The sequence below is a fragment of the Cydia strobilella genome, chromosome 15 (genome assembly GCF_947568885.1).
Source record: "Cydia strobilella chromosome 15, ilCydStro3.1, whole genome shotgun sequence".
Taxonomy (NCBI): Eukaryota; Metazoa; Arthropoda; class Insecta; order Lepidoptera; family Tortricidae; genus Cydia; species Cydia strobilella.
This window is the reverse complement of record NC_086055.1, coordinates 12,044,683-12,062,306: the sequence shown is the minus strand read 5'-3', so window position 1 is coordinate 12,062,306 and position 17,624 is coordinate 12,044,683. Positions and strand designations below refer to the sequence as shown.

At 36.4% G+C, this 17,624-nt stretch overlaps 1 protein-coding gene across 1 annotated transcript in view; it reads right to left on the bottom strand.

The window, feature by feature from the left end:
* The window catches only part of LOC134747576 (uncharacterized), a 49,049-nt gene extending 31,505 nt beyond the window's left edge, over positions 1-17,544 (bottom strand). The window contains exon 1 of the mRNA XM_063682165.1: positions 17,199-17,544. The gene's annotated coding sequence lies outside the window, so the exon portion shown is untranslated. The remainder of the gene's footprint in view (positions 1-17,198) is intronic.
* Between the last annotated feature and the right edge of the window lie 80 nt (positions 17,545-17,624).

The following is a 17,624-nucleotide window of genomic DNA, read 5'->3' as shown; positions in this document are numbered from 1 at the left end:
GCAGGTACAGTCAAGGGCATAAATATATATACATTCCCCAAGGTTTTAAAAATATGTGTACGCTCTTACACCTTAGACAATAAAGTCGTGTTCACATATTTTTGAGCCATTTTTCTGGATCGATATTTTTGCCTTCGACTGTATACATCGCAAATTAATCAAAGAAGTTGGCAGGCAGAAGCCGGTTTATATAATTGAAGATTTCAATTGTTTTATTACATACCTGTAAGGGAGGCAATCAGTTCGCATTGCGTCCAGCCCTCGTTCAATTTACTACTTGGACAATTTATTGGTAGATGTAAAACTTTATTGTTTTTTGCTGAATTAACAAACGTAAAGTGAAGGTTATAATTAACTACGTATCAAGTAATAAAGCAAATCATTTTATTGGCCCACTTACACTTGCATTTAGTTAGTATCTTCCAATCTTTAATACCTACGAGTATATATACATGCAGTTATAAATAAAGTATTTTCAACCGGGAAAATAACAACAGTACATTTCGATGCTAGTGCGGAAAGTATGTCATTACTTTACGAGTACCGAGATATCTTGCCACGAGCCGTAGGCGAGTGGCAAGACTCGGGACGAGTGAAGAATAACATATCCGCACGTGTATCGAACGACGTTTTTTAATACAGTTGTGAAAAAATAAGAAAAGTAACAAGTAGGGAATGGAATTCGAAACTTTTATATTATTAATTCTGTGACACTGACATCATTGACATTGACATTATGAAGAAGTGTTTTTCTAGCTTTTATTCGACTAGAATAGATTTCGTTATTATTATTGAACCCACTTCAATGAAAGTTTTTTTTCAAATGCATGTTCTATAAGACAGAAACAATTGTAAATATTATTACCTAAATATCGTTATTTACGATTATTTGTGTATCGTATATTTATAAAAACAATATCGAATGTTGCCTTTGGAAATTTAAAACATTCTTGCAGTAAGAAAATACGCCTCTTCTTTGACAGGCGTTTCGTTCCATTTAGACAACTTATTAAGAACGGTTTTTCAACATTAAAAAATAAACGTGTTATAATACTTATAATGATGAAGAGGTAAGTAATAAAATATGAAATATGCATATTTTTCGTATTCTTACATTAACAGTAGGTTTTTATGTTGATTACGACGTTTAAAGGGAACTAATATTAACACTCATCAATAAGTAGTCATGAATTAGAACCAGTAAAAATTTAAAAAAATTGGAAAAGTAAAAAGCACTAGTTCGCGATAACCAACTTTCCGCACGCTAAACAGCCACGAAAAGTAGCACTTTGTGAGCAACTGTATTAAAAAAAGCATTTTCAACCGGTTCATTGAACAAAATAATTTATAATACATATTAAGGTAAGTAACGTTTAACGAATTAGACAGCGTAGACGTAAAATCTCGACAAAAATGACGTATCTATTTTAAATCAACGTAAAAACTCAAATGATTAAGATTTTTCATAAATGTACCCAATGTACATTGTATATTATGTCTGGGATGATGTTGATGACACTGATGTTTCTATTTTGTTAGAAGGTACTTATAAATCTTAATTTCAAAGTGTCTGAAAAAAGTGTGTAAAAAGGTACACGTATTCAGCATTCCACTAAACAACTCCTTGCCTTAGTTACACACGTCTGTCCAGTCCAGGCATGCAGATGGAGCAGACAGTCTTACAAACGAGGTAATGACTTTATCAAGCTACATGCTGGTTAGAGAACTAGCGCAATGCCATTAGATGCACCGCCATTTACCATATTTCCAATAGAATAAGACTTATTCTAAACTTACACTTAGTGTCTTCTCTTAATGGTATAATTAAAAGAAAATATGCGTATTGGCGGAGATGGTTGGAAAAGTGGAAGATAGATGGTCTGATCAGGTTAAGAAGGACACCTCAGGCAAACTCCATCAAGGGATGAAGGCTACAGGAGGTCGAGACCAATGAATAGAAATCACAGGAACTGCAATAGGTGCAATGCGTTCACGAATGAGGGACCAAAAAATAAGAAGAAGAAAAAAAGTTTAATATATTGCCTGGAAAATCCACGAAAACAAGATAATCAGATAATTCCGCATCAAATTCAGTTCAGGCATGCAACTAAAGCTGATGGTAGAGAATGCAATCTGGCATTAAGTCCACCATTTGTGTTGTACATTGATGTATCTAAACAGGTATCTCTCTCTACGGGTGCTCCCAAGAATTGCTTCAAACTCAAAGGAAAAATTGGAGCTTCGAGCAAGCTGAATTGAAAACGCCCGTAAAATCCACGAAAAATCAAATCGTTGCATAAGTTAGGTTTTTTTTTATCTAAAGTGTTTATGCAATTCATGCGTGCTTGTGTGTTTAACAGTGGGGATGCATTTTTTTACACTTAGGTACTTGCTAGCTGTAAAAATGCGCTTAAATTTAGGCAAGCCGCTGGAAATCGAGTCCTAATCCCCCGCAACTAGTATCGAACAAACGAGATACCGAACGACTTGATCAGTTAGCGTGAAACTGGTGCAATGCCCCGAGATGCATCTCAAGCGTTAGTTAGGATTAAACCGTTAGGCGGCGCATAGCGTACGAATAATTGGTGCGCTATGGTGCACTCCGCTTTCTTGCATTGATTGACATGTAATTAATAACAAACGCTTTTTTTGGTAAGTATAGTTTGGTATGCTTGTAACAGTTAAAAGTAATTTCGTTGATAAGGTATTTAGACGCCTAGTTCAAATCAGGGTTTACCTATTTGGAGTATGTTTAGCTTCTTAGTGTTGTCCCGGCCGTTGGTCCCAAGAATTGGCGTGGGCACTTTTACGAAAGCGACTGCCATCTGACTATCCAAACCCAGGGGGATACTAAGCCTTTTTGAAGAACCTCCTTGAAATATTGAAGTCGGTTAATTGTTAAAATAATTATACTAGACATAATTACTAAGTATAAGTACTTACCTATTTCCTTCGCTAGGTTCGCTAAGATCTAACAAAACCTAAACCTAGCTAGCCAAGCTAGCAAATTCATGTAATTACGTAAAGAATGTTGTTGCAATTATTAAAACAAAAGATGCCTCTAACCTTGTCCCTATAAACCACATGGCTTGGTTCTTTTTACTAATCCTTATTGTGTACAACATAAGGATTAATTGTTTGGATTGATTTCTTGCGCAATCGCATGAGCACGCGAAAGCGCGCATCCGAGCGTTGTTTAGAGAAAAAAAGATTTACATGAATAAGAAGTACTTTTGACGTGTAATTATGTAAGGTTTGTAGGTATCAATCACTTATGCGAATGTGTATGTAAGTATACCTTACATTGGTGTATGATAATCAGTGGTCGGAAAAAGGTACCTAAGTAGTAGTAGTAGGTACCTAAACTTTGCACAGTGTGCACGCTATGAAAAGACTGAGAAAAAGTGGTTACAATCTCGTTACATTATTAAGAAGTCGGACGCTTGTGAGTATAGAAAACGAAACATATACATAATGTCTATTCGAAAGTTTATATTTATTTATTCACAGGTAAACTTTGCTTTACTCAACAGTCTTATGATCATGAAGACTTCGTGTCCTCGAAGAAAACTAGTTTCAGGTACTTTCTATGTCTAAACTTAAACCTTCCCTATCATAAATATACATGTGTTCATAAATTTTTAACATCATCATCATATCAGCCCTTTATCGCCCACTGCTGGGCATAGGCCTCTCTTCCAGTACGCCACTTGTCCCGGTCCTGAGCTAATCTCATCCAGAAGTGACCCGCAATCTTCCGGATGTCGTCCACCCAACGAGCCGATGGACGCCAGGGGCTTCTTTCATTCGAAAGCGGCCACCATTCCGTTAACATTTTAGTCCACCTGCCATCACTCTGCCTAGCAACATGTCCCGCCCAACTCCATTTTAGTTTGGTAATGGCGAAACCAACGTCTTGCACCTTGGTGCGTCGACGGATTTTTAACAACCCGGTCCTAACTTTACTACCTAACTTTTTTTTTTTGTTATAGTTGTAAGTCAAAATTCAAACTTTATTAAATTCAAAATTAAATTATAAATTCAAAATTCAAACTTTATTTGTGTTCTTATTCATAAAATAAACAAGTACGAGTAACTCAAATTCAGTTACACTAATTAATCAATTAAAGTTAAACATATCTATCAAACACCTCGCACGTTTTGTCTACCTATTTACCTCAATGTAAACAAATAGTATATTTCCCTACCGCGACACAATTTATTCAAAATATATTTAAATTCAAGATGTAATCTTGAAAGTGGAGATTGATTTACACGTTTAGCACAACACTCACGTAATGCTTTGCAAGTTTGTACGGGGCCAATAATCTATGCGGAATTTAAATCGTTTTGAGATTAAGATGGTGCCGAGATACAAAACAATAGGATTGGTAGCAAAATGTCAACTTCACTGTTGATCGTATCTTATATTAGGAACTTACGAGTGACAATTGACAGTTGACCTCAGGTACAATTTTTATGTAGGTGTCCCAAAATAATATCTTCCAAAATAGTAGGCCGTTAAGAGCTATTATGCTATTACATATTGTAATTTGGAGTCTAAATGCAATTAGAATCATGTTTTAGTGCCCCGGGGGTTTCCCAAGATTACAAAAGTAAATAAACTCAGGTACGTATTCATTTCATATTAATTCATTTATTTCAGGTGTAATTGGTAAATTTTATTAAATGGCTTGCAAATTGTTTGTTTCCCACGTTGAAACTGTGGTTTATTAACACCTAAACTGAAGTAATAATAGGTAGGTCATCTCCATGCATTACGTAAATTACCAAAATTTAGTCTCGCCTCGCAAGCGACCTCAAGTCCAACTGAAATAACCCAGTTTTCGCAAAACAAAAGTCGCGCAATCCACCCATTACCATAGACATTACACTACAAACAAACGAACACACATAAATTAGCTTCGACTTCACTTTCAATGCGACAATTACCAAATCACGTTTTAGTCAGGTCTTTTGAACTATTTCGCATTACAGGCATGAAATTTCTACTTGTAACTCTCACAACATGTTATCTCACTTAATGAAGCTATTGCAAAAGCAACCTTGTACCTGTGTTCATATGGTTGATATATTAATTGGCAGTTAGGTTCGAGGTTAGGTTTTGTGAGGGTAGGTTAGTCTCGCACGAACCAATACATCACTTAGGTATTTCGCAACATAAACAATGTGGAGAGATGGCTAGTGTACAATGGTCGGATACGTCGGACGTTCGGTGTACTGTATGCACAGGTTGTTACTTATACAGGGTGGTAAAACAAATGATACCTTCCCATCCACATTTACAAGCAATATTTACAATGACTAGAGTCCGAGTAAGTTAAAGAACAAAGTGAGGGAGTGTCGTTATAAACGGCATATTTTGATATACTTAAATTTGACATTAGTGATGACTTACCACACTGCAAATGCAGAGTTAGCTTGGTCCGACTCTACAAGATTTTTGTAATTCGAGTTCCGTACAGTATTTATTTTGTATACTTACCTAATACCTATATACAAATATTTAATGCTCTTCCAGATAATGTTAAGGATCTCCCTCTTAATTTATTTAAAACTCAACTTTATCGTTGGCTGGTAACTAAGATGTTTTACACTATACCGGGTGTTTTCTGTAACAGGAGCATTAAATTAAACTGTAGGCTGTACTCCTCAAACTGACCAACATTTGTTCAGCAACTTCTAAAAATAACTTGTGTTTTGATTTTCATTACACTTTAAAGTTTATTATGTTTAAAGGGTGACAAGCAACGTAAAACACACAGATGGCAGCGTACATTGAAAATCATATTTTATTAGTATGAAAAAGATATAATCTAAAAATTTCATAATTTTAAAAAGTTGCTGAACAAATGTTGGTCAGTTTGAGGCGTACAGCCTCCAGTTTAATTTATTGCTCCTGTTACAGGAAACGCCCGGTAGATGACTTGTTTGCATGTAATAGTATTAAGTAGAATTTAGATAGGTTTAAGTTTAGGTTAAGTGTACATTTGCATGCTAACTAGCAAAATATGTCTTAGTGCAGAATTATGTTATCTATACCATCTAAGAAGAATATTTATTTACCTAACTGTCGTATCTAAAAAGTGATAAAAATATTTTTAAACACTTCTATGATGACCAACATGATATATAATTATGTATATAGTAAATTATGATACAATATTATACGCTCACTGTGTTCCTATTCTTATATAAATAAAACTATATTTTTAAATCGATGTTACATCACATTCATGGGAGTAACAAACAACATAAACATTCAGATTCTGAGAAACTTTTATAAGTTTTGGCTTACTTCAAATACAAATTTCAACAAATTTTGAACACAAAATAAGGAATAATTTTTGTGTGAAAATAGTAAATGAGCGTTTTCTAAACTAAATATTGAAAACCTGATTCTCACAGATCCTGGTGTGTTTGGGTTCTTTCAACTCAGAATCACTAGGATATTCAATATTCAATCCTGATGATAAAAAAATGTCCAAAAAATTTGTATGAAAATTTTACATTCCAATTTCCACTACGTCACGCACATACAAGTGAAAAAGAATTTCGCACTAAAACGTGCCGTAATGGAATTTACATTTTTGGACATCTTTTTTTAATGGCAGGATGGAGAATGCTGTCGATTCTGAGTAGAATGAGCCCAAGAATGTCCAGATTTTAAAGAATAATCAGGTTTTCAATATTTATTTTAGAAAACGCCCAAATTAAAGACCTTTAAACCACATCAAAATGGTTTTACACAAGTGTCCGAGTTTCGGAGGTCAAAATCCTCCTTATATCTTATATCAATGAGCCAATGACCAGCAAAGATAGCTTACAATAAGCCTACCTGCAATACCTGCAAGGATATAAACCCAAATGGTTTAATTTTTATCCTGTATGCACCGATGTGTTACAATACAATGAAGACATTGGCCGGATCTGTTGCAAGCGTGTCTAAGCTGATTACGATAGCCTCATTTCACCTGGTTAACTTTTAATTACTGAAGATACGGTCTAAGTTTAAATGTTTTGCGAAACGGTATTAAAAACTTAAAACAAATAATTCTTAAGAAAAAAAAAACCGACTACAATGGGAGGCCGGTGAAAGATTATTGTTGATGGTGCACTCTTAGATTCCAGACAATGAAATGAAAAATACAGCATCTTTTGCCTAATTAATGTAGAAAAGGGGGTAAAACCACCCACTTTTCTAGTAGAATTTCGTTTCTGTGAGGATCGCAGTTCAAACGTAACCTGCCCCACTTATCTATATGTAGTAGCATTTTGTTTCTGTAAGGGTCGCAGTTCTAAGTCTCCGGGTCCGAGTCCAGGTCCGGATCCGAACCGGGTTCGGGTCTGAGTCCGGGAGAGAGAGATGGTGGGTACAACGTTGACGGTGCTGTACAAGGTGCTGTTTTCAATAAAATTATTTTGTAGATCAAAGGTAAAAGTTTTACGCTTTTTAACTTGTAGTCTAAGAACGACCCTGTTCGCATAGAACTTTAGTGAAATAATAAAGCAGCAAACCTATACAATAAAAACGTACTTAGTACCCTATCAGATCAGTATGAGTGTTGCCTAGGCTCTTCCTTCGTCTATTATAACCTACATTAGTTGGTCCTAAAGTCCCTGAACAAATAACTTTACAAACGATTCATAGGCCATGAAATGAATGCTCAAAAAAACCTGTAGAGGGAAATAAAAAAAAATACTTCGGAATGGTGTCAGTGTAATACAATAAATAAATTTGGCACTCACGATTTATACGAAAACGATACCAAACATGGCCTAGTAGCTTCACTGATGTAGAAGTGAAGATAAAATTGAGAGCCCCAAATAAACTTTCAAGAGAGGATATCCCGAAAACTATTCAAGATACCGAAAAACGTAACAAAGTTAAACTTGTAGCAAATTAAACAAGCTTTCGGTTAGTCTAAGTAGTCATGTCGCTAAGACGCAAAGTTTCCAAGATATAAATGAAAAACCGAAAAATGGGACCTTCTTACCTCCCTCTCTCCGTGGCTCAAAGGCAGAGTCAAAAACTGTGTTCCAACTTAGAACACAGTTTTTGACTCCGTAACTTTGTTTGGAACTTCCAAGCACTTCCCTCTATATCTTCTTATTGCTTGGCCCATCAGCCGTATGAGATGAACAATAACACTTTCCCATTTCCCCCACACGATTGTGACATCTCGAAACCATAATGTTCGCAGATGCATTGTGTTTTTGCAACGATTCGCTTTTTGTGAAACTTCTATGGCCCATCATCGTTTTGTAAATCACATGTTGCGTTGCGAATCGACATTTTCACTGTAAGAAGGAATGATACAGCTAGAGTCAGATCGCGATAAGTCTGCAACGATTTTGATAGCACACGCAGTGCAAGTGTTATTTTAAACGTCAGACTTCTATACAATTATGATGTATAAATAACACTTGCACTGCGAAATTATCAAAATCGTTGCAGACTTGTCTCGGTCTGACTTTAGAAAGACATTTTTATACTAAAAATAAAAACATAATAGTAACATAAAGTGTTAATAAGGCGGCAATCTGTCGATAGGTATTTGGTTGCATCTGTGAACCCGGATCCGGATCGCGGGGAAACCGGACCAATGAGGCCTAATAGTTTGCCCTCTGGGTTGAAAGGTCAGACGGCAGTTGCTTTTCTATGCAAATTCTAGGTTCCCGAACGGACCCCATTATTATTCATATATCCTTTTAAGAGGAAAGGGGACGATCTATTCTCCATACAAACATAGTCCTTATTTTCCTCCCTGGATATTGACATTATGGAAAATATTATGCATTTTAGTCATAGCTATGCCCGACCGTTTGTTTTTTTTGTTTTTTAATTATTATAAAAGGAGCATTTCAAATTAATCAAATTGTGAAAAAAAAAACAATAATGTTAATATCCAGAGAGGAAAATGGGGACTACGTTTGTATGGAAATGCGGTTTGGGAGCGGTCGTCCCCTTTCGTCTTAAGCAAGTCCTGGCAAAATTCCGGGACATCGTTGCGGATTTGGATAATTTACTTACATTTGAAAAAAACCTGAATATTTTTCTGTAACTTGCGCTTTAGGCTTTAATACCTACCATTAAATTTAGCTTTCTTAGGGCCACTTGCACCAACCCACTAACCCGGGGGTAACCGGTTAAACCCGGAGTTATCATAGTTACCAGTATAACTTGACACTGTGGGATAACGGTTTAACCGGTTAACCCCGGGTTAGTGGGATGGTCCAAGTCGCGCTTATAAAGATAGTCAGCACTAAGACGATTCTAACAACACTCGATGACAGCTGAATAAAAACTTGTAATAGCAATTTAACCACTTACTCGGAACAGCGCGAACAGTGTAATCATATACATATATTCCTTAATTAGCTACTTATTCGATTGGGTACTCGGAGATAACTAAATTCCCCTATTATACTTACCAGCGGGCATTGCCCTTCATACAAAATAATCATAATTAACGTAATTCTAATTACAACTCAAAACAAACTCGAATCAACTTTTTTTAAACAAGTCGGAGGTTTTTCGAGCGCCAGCCAGCGTGAAAGATGATTAGAATGCTCACGGTGCTTCCTTGCTGCGGTCGGAATACAAACGATGATCCATTACGTTATCTGCCGGAACGAAACGTGCTGGCTGAATGGATAATTAAGTGCCCAAAGCATTAAAACAAGTTTAAAAATCTTAAATGAGACTCCAGCTATCCGGCAAGGAATTACAGGAGGTTCCACGTCTTACAATCCCAATGTTTGTCCAAGAGACTTCACCCAGCACACAGAGGTTTAGACCACGCCAACGTTCACAAACTTGGCAGTAAGAATGCATACATATTTATCCCTTTAATCCATACTTGACGTAGCACTTGGCATGAAAACTTAGCATGCATATGCATATGCATGTTTGTTATGCTTTTTTTTAAGCGTGGTCCGACTTCCTATTCTTATCTTATTTTTAAGATATTGTGATCATGTAATGCTCACAACATTTGTAAAACTCCTAACAACATTCAAAACTGTGTATGCATATAAACTACAGCCAGAAATTAGGTTCTACCGTTCTTTAACTTTCAGGAAAAAAGAGAACTTTTCTTTAGTGTCTGTACCCAAGTGCCAGCTTTTGCATGCCTTTATCTCCATGATATTTCCTTAAGGTATAGATAGCTACGCAAACTACGATTTGTACTTATAGCTCAGCGCGACCCGATAACCGAACGTGCACTACGAGCGAAGTGGGGCTAAGGTATTTATCTTTGAACGTCAATATGGCTTCAGGCCTAAAAGTAATACATTAACTGCAACAATCGACCTTGTAACTAAAATTAAATCAAATATAGATAAAAAAAACATAGTCCTCGGCGTCTTTATTGATCTAAAAAAGGCGTTCGATACGGTATGTCATAATTTGCTACTTCAAAAATTAAAACAAATCGGTATAGATGGTAACGCACTAAAGATGATTCAATCCTACCTTGAAAACAGACATCAAGTAGTCAAAATAGACAAAACCCAAAGTGCTAAATTGCCGATAACTTGCGGAATTCCTCAAGGCTCAATTTTAGGGCCTCTACTGTTTTTAATCTACATAAATAATGTACACGAAATAGGCCTAAAAGGTCATGTATCATTATATGCAGACGACACATGTCTGTTCTACTTCGGCTCCTCGATAGAATATTTAATAGAAAACGCTCAAACCGATTTAAATAAATTACACTCCTGGTTTCGATAAAATCTCCTCACAATTAACATATCCAAAACTAGTTACGTAATCTTCAAAGCAAAAAATAAAACTATCCCACCCCACAGCCCACTGACGATAAATAATGTAGCTATAACAAATAAAAAACATGAGAAATACCTCGGTCTCCGAATGGATAGCTATCCTACGTGGAATACTCAAATTGAACATATAAGGTCAAAATTATCGTCAATCACTGGTTCTTTACGACGCATATCAGGCTGTATTCCGCATAAGCTACGTTATACCATATATAATTGTCTAATTAAACCGCACCTACTCTACTTGATTGAGCTGTGGGGCAGCGCAGCCAAAACCAAACTAACTCCCCTACAAATACTCCAAAATAAAATAATCAAAATTCTTTTTCACTATCACCGTCTAACACCTACCACGCGTATATATGCAGAAACTGGCCTAATGAACATTAAACAATTGTATATGTATAGTACCAGCATTCTTGTTAGGAAAATATTAAACAGCGCACTCCATACTAACTTAGCCTTTATAACGAAGAAGCAAATATCCAAACGCACTACTCGTCGTGCAAGTTTCATTGTGCTACCGAAGATAAGAACACAATTAGGGAAAAAAATGTTTACATATGAAGGTGCACAGCTTTATAATAAATTACCGTCTGATCTGGGTGGGACAGGCTCATTCAATGTGTTTAAAACTAAATTATCGCAATACATTTTAAACCACTACCCACCTTAAAAAAAAAAAAAAAAAAATGTGTGAGCGTGTACCTCTCGAGCTCGACTTTAATGCTACCGTAAATAGGATAACTTTTACTTATAACTCTGTTCTCGTGTAAGTGACTTGTATGTCTTTTATGAGAATAAATATCTTTAAACCTAAACCTAGGTATTTATTATCCCTTACCCTACTTATGGAACTTGTCTCTATCATTTATCGACCACGTATCAAACGTCGTATTACTGTGATCTACGGATAGGTAATGGTTGCTCATGATTATGATAGCTTTATCATAACTATCATAAGTTCATAAGCGGCGGCCACACATAGGTATCATAAGTTGACGACCGGTCTGGCCTAGTGGGTAGAGACCCTATGAAGCCGATGGTTCTGGGTTTGAATCCCGGTAATATTATTATAAGCCACCATATCCGTAAAGGAAACCTTTTTTTACCAAGAGTACAATGGAGAATATTACGTTATGGTTGCATGCCTGCCGGCAATGATAATAAAGTGTAGATTTAACACCATTGTGTTTTTGCACCTATTATATTTGCATCACATAATAATTGTAAGCTTTTTATAAAGCCGTATCTAAAGTGCCCGGGGCAACCAGTCAAGCAGTACAAAGCATAACGTGCGTAAAATTGCTTGTGTCTGAGCTAGTCTAGAACTAAACTGAAGGCAAAGTCAGTGTTAAATCTGATTATCGTGTAGCTATTATCGTGAGTTAACCGGTATTTAATAGATTGACTTGATGGAACGTACTTAAGCTTCCAGTAGCCTTAGCACGAGAGCGCCGCGATCACAGAAATATATTTCTGTGGCCGCGATAGTATCCCCTCACGCGAGATACTGACGCGGCATCGGCACTCTCGTGCTATTCCTACTAATCTATGCCTTTGGAGATTTCATCAATCAATAAGATATAGTTTGGTATGGTATAAGCGAGTACAGAGCGCATCATCGGCCTATTTTTAATTACGTCCCAAACGTCCCATTTGTCTTCCACAAAGGTAGTAACATGTTACGTCCCATAGCTACTTGCAGCGAAGTGTCATTTTTTGACTGCAGCTGACGGTACATTAAAGTGCAGTAGGCTTAGAGAACGGAGTTTTTGAAAAGTCGTAGCGCTTTTTAAGATCACAATACGGTTGCCAAAAATTTAATTCGAATACTGAGTTTTTGACTTTCGCTCGATAGAAAAAAAAACACTCGAAAATTATATTTTTTGCAAAAAATCTAAAAATATGCTTTTTTTCTAAAAATGAGCAATATTATTTTTGAGGGAACTCAGCGATTACTTTTTATTATTATTAAAACACACACAAAATTAAAATTCAACAACACGATATCCGCGGTCCCGAGCACGCACAATCGCACATCCATCTCGCTCCCGCTTACGCTGTGAGAATGAGAGAAGAACACGAACCTACTGGGCCTTAACGTTTTGTAATTAACATTTTAAACGTATCCATATAGTGAGGTATACCATAGGCCATAACTTAAAAAGCTCACTATAAGACAGATAATTTCCCATGACACAGGGGCATTATTATAAAACCCATTATTATGGTACATAAAAATAGACTGCAGCCATTTCCTCAGACGGCTGAACAGTAAATAATATTTAAACACTGTTGCATAATGCCGCGAAAATCTTCTGCAGTTTGTCACAGAAATGTCCATAAGGCACTCATTTCAGTACAGTTGCGACGTACGTTACAAGCATGATTAGCTTATTTTATGGCGAATGGTCACATACTGATATGTCCGCCTAATACTAGCTCATGTATGTTATCACACACTGTCACACGAGAACTGGCTTTTTCTAGCAACACAGAAATAGTTGCCTTTTTAGAGTCCCGTAGGCACCCGAAAGATGCCAACGAGGGCTTAATATCTAGGAACGACTACACCGTCAATCCGAGCTTTTAAAATAAACTTGTGAAATTATCTTAAGACAGACAGACTACTAAATAAAATAAAAATCCTTTTGGTATGTACAAGCTTTTATCGCTGACTGTACTTTTACAGTACAGTCAGCGTTAGTACAGTAGGCCGAGCACATGATTGGCGCGACAGTATCTCGCCGCGAGATAGACTACCCGTCTTTTTTTACAAACTGTATGAATTAAAGGGGGAAGGGTAGGTAGTTTATGTCGCGCCGAGATACTCTCGCGCCAATCATGTGCTAGCGCGGCAGGCAACTAATTATACTCATCGAGATAATTCTAAAAACCCCAAACACAATTTTGCAAGATTTGATTGCAGACTGACAGACAGCGGGACAGGTGAAACTAAATAAAAGCTTGTAAAAAGTCGATTGTAGCGACTACAAACTATTTGCTTAGCTATGTTTTATTATAGACTGCGAAGCCTGTCAGATAAATTGTTAGTTCGCCTGGAAAGACAACGTAACGGACGTGCAATACAACGTTTCTCAACCAAGGATTCTCAAAAAAAATCCAATATACGGAATCCTAATACCGCTAGTTAGGACTCGTATTTAACCGATTTATTTTAAATGGTTTTATGAGATGTTTCTAGCACTCCAACAACCACCCTCGGCTAACTTTTAAGTACTAGGCATCGACAGGAAGGCCCTCGAGCGTTAGGTAATAACAGGTAATCGCACCAACGTCTGAACAGTTGATCACTCGTATACTTGATTAGTTTACAAAGACATAATGCATTTTAATCGCCAGCTAAATACCTATTCTTGTTAGTAATAACGAAGACACTTAGAAACCACTAGTGGATCTTATGACGTTTGAAATACGGTTTACAAATGGTCAATGTGACGATGGTATTATAACTCCGAGTCGCAGGGATGGCCAACTTAAACATTTTAAAACTATTATATCCTGTTTTGAAATAACACGAGTAAGTACTAGTAGTTAATACTAAATCGGCTCGGCTGAGCCGTCTGTAAAAGGAGATTATAATTGTATGCTTCAAGTGAACCTTTGTCATTAGAGGATTATATACGACCAATAATAAGTCATCCTCAGGCTTTGGTTTTTTTTTTCATAGCTCACTTTAGTCTTACGGTGTCCGTGCTATGGAATCTATGAATCCTGGTCATCCTTTGTATAAAAAATCCTGATAAACCCTCAGGGGTCTACGAGAACTTGCAAGATCAACGAGATTTTTTGTATTTCATAGAAGAAACCTTGTTCAAAGCTCATCTGATGTAGACGTATAACTAATGTATTTACTTATAGACTATCATCTGGTCAAGATTGCAAGCAACTTTTGGATATGGATAGCACACGAGCGGAAGTTGTGAAGATCCTCAGGTGAGGCCTCTGTTCAGTTAAAGACTGCTTTTATTTGATACTTCATAATCATAATCATTTATTTGCACATAAAAAGGGTTTTACATAAATATTTAGAGTCTGTCCGCCACTTCGTCTGCATGGAATGATGATGATGATTGGTAAATCTATCATATGTACTTTCCCGGACCAAATATATTTCCATATCAAATTTCCCTAAATCGGTTCAGCGGTTAAAGCGTGAAGAGGTAACAGGCATACAGAGTTACTTTAGCATTTATAATACATATTAATAGGAATCACATGGTTAAGCTTGCAAGTAACTTTTGTATATGGACAGAACACGAGCGAACGTTGTGAAAATACTCAGGTAGGGCCTCTGTCCAGTTAAATACTGCTTTTATTTGATATTAGCTTTTGCCCGCGATTTCGTCTGCGTGGAGTTAGTAATTTGGGTAGCCTATTTTTTAACCAATCTGCTTATTTTTATCGATTCCCCATACAAACTTCCACCTCCCCTTTTTCACCCTCTTAAAGGATGACTTCTGACATAAAAACTACCCTTCCCCGGGTCTCAAAAAATCTCTATACCAAATTTCAACTAAATCGGTTGAGCGGTTTAAGCGTGAAGAGGTAAAAGACAGACAGACAGACAGACACACTTTCGCATTTATAATATTAGTGTGGATAATGGTAATGAATACTTTTTAATTTAGTTTTACCGTACACAATCTATTTGCTGTGTCTTGTCCCTTGCTTCAACCGCAAGTACCGCAACCCCCATGATAGTTCCTACCTATGAATAACAGTTTCATAGTATGTAAGTTTGTCAAAGGACTGTCCCATTTCAAACATACACAGTATCTTTGTCTTACACTAGTACTAGCACCCAAAAGAAAAGGATGAGTATAGTTTTTGTTATTTACTGACAATTTGGTTTGACCAACTATACCTTATCAAGTTACCATAGACAACTTATTTCATGCTAGCTGAACCCTTGGCTCCGCCTGCGTGATTTGCTCCGTACCTGCCCACAACTAACTCGACTAAGGGTTACAGTTTTTAAACATTTTTCACAAAGAAAAGTGGTAAAGGCTCCTTTAGAAAATCGATAAAATACATATTATCCTATCTATCACCCTTATTGCCATAAAAACGAATCAAGCGTAAGCTCTATCTCTTTGGCTTTTCCGTAGTGAGGTGAAAAGAAGAGCTGGATATTGATGAACTCTTCATTTCCTGTTGAGTTCATTCCTCGTATGTATTTCTACATAATTATTACTTCATCTAATTAGTTATTAAAAGTTAGTACTTAGTTCTATCGTTCCTTGAGTCATAACCACGTTTGTAATTGTTTTATATCAGTGAAATTACCTAGTGCCTGTAAGTGGCGAAGTCTACGAGAACTGGAAATTAAACCGAGTTACGGCAGTTATTTTTCTACCATAAAATTTTTTCGTTTCATTCTTCTGGTTTATTGAAAAATTCGGTTTTTTACTAAATAACAGAGACACAATAATAATCGATGAGATACGACGAAAGTTACAGAACTTTTGTAGTATTTTTTGTCAAATTGATTTTAAAGTGCAAACTTTCGATTACGTTCGCAAAAAACATGAAAGAGTCTTTGTAGATACCTATTCATTTGTAAAATGGTAAGCAATAGCATTTCCTTTTTTTTTCATCACGAACGTGAGCTTGGAAATGGCAACTTTTTTATATCACGTGTTAAAATAAAAATAATGGTCTGGTATTTATGTAAAAGTTATGTTTGTTATGAAATAGATTAACTTTCGACTAATGTCTAGCTAGAACGACGACCTTAAGATCTGAAATATACAGGTATAGGTAAGTAATAATTTAAACGGAAAAATATTAAGGTAGGCAGTAGGTATTTATATTTTAAGTGGTCCAATAAAATAAACATTGATTACGAGAAAATTTAAGTTTATACGTTCCTATTTTTCCCACCCTAGGGACCTTGCACACGGTTAGTATTATGACATCTTGAAAAATTTAAGCTGATGCCACCGTTTAAAAATATCAAAAACGTCCTATCACGTGGGAACTCATGTAATTTCATTGCAAATGACACCATGGGGAGATGATCTGATTACCACACCTTGACTTTGCGTGCTAATAAACTTGCGTTAGATAAAAATAGCCACCCTGGAATACAAGTTAGGAGCAATGCCTTCGCCGCGGAAAAAAGAAAATAAACTTTATGTAGGTACGCCGGCACTTACGCCGCATTCATTCATAATCTTATAACATTAAATGTCCACAGAAAATACATCACATTCTTTTGTTGATTAAAAATACTTCATAAACAACGAGCTTAAGACCGCCTAGACACCTCTTATCATTAACTAAGTTTTTAGAATACTTAGTCTACGCGTTTTTCTACAACTTTAACACCTTACATTCTAAGAATCCAGTTTACTCACCGCGTTAAAAGTTATTACAGAATCCCTTGGTTCCACATGAACGCACTTATGTTACTGGCTGAATACAACTTCATCTGTGGTCCTTTTAGTTTTTTTTTAAGTCATAGACATCGTTTGCCGCGCTTCGGCCGCGTGCGTTCGGCGCGCGCGTTCATCTACGGACTGAATGTTTTCTTTCCCCTCCATCTTGGAGGCAAAGACGCTTCCACCACTTGGCTGAAGTAACGGGAAGCAAGCTATGCCAGATAGACTTATGGGCTCTTTTGGCGCGAATTTATCTTGGGGATTAATTTGTAAATGGATCAGATTTATATTATAGACGTGCCTAGTTTGTAAGGATAGCCGGTTCAATGTATAGTTTGCGAAATGAAAGTCATTTATAGAAACATGACATTTATTTTCTTTTAGTACACTTTTTAATAGATT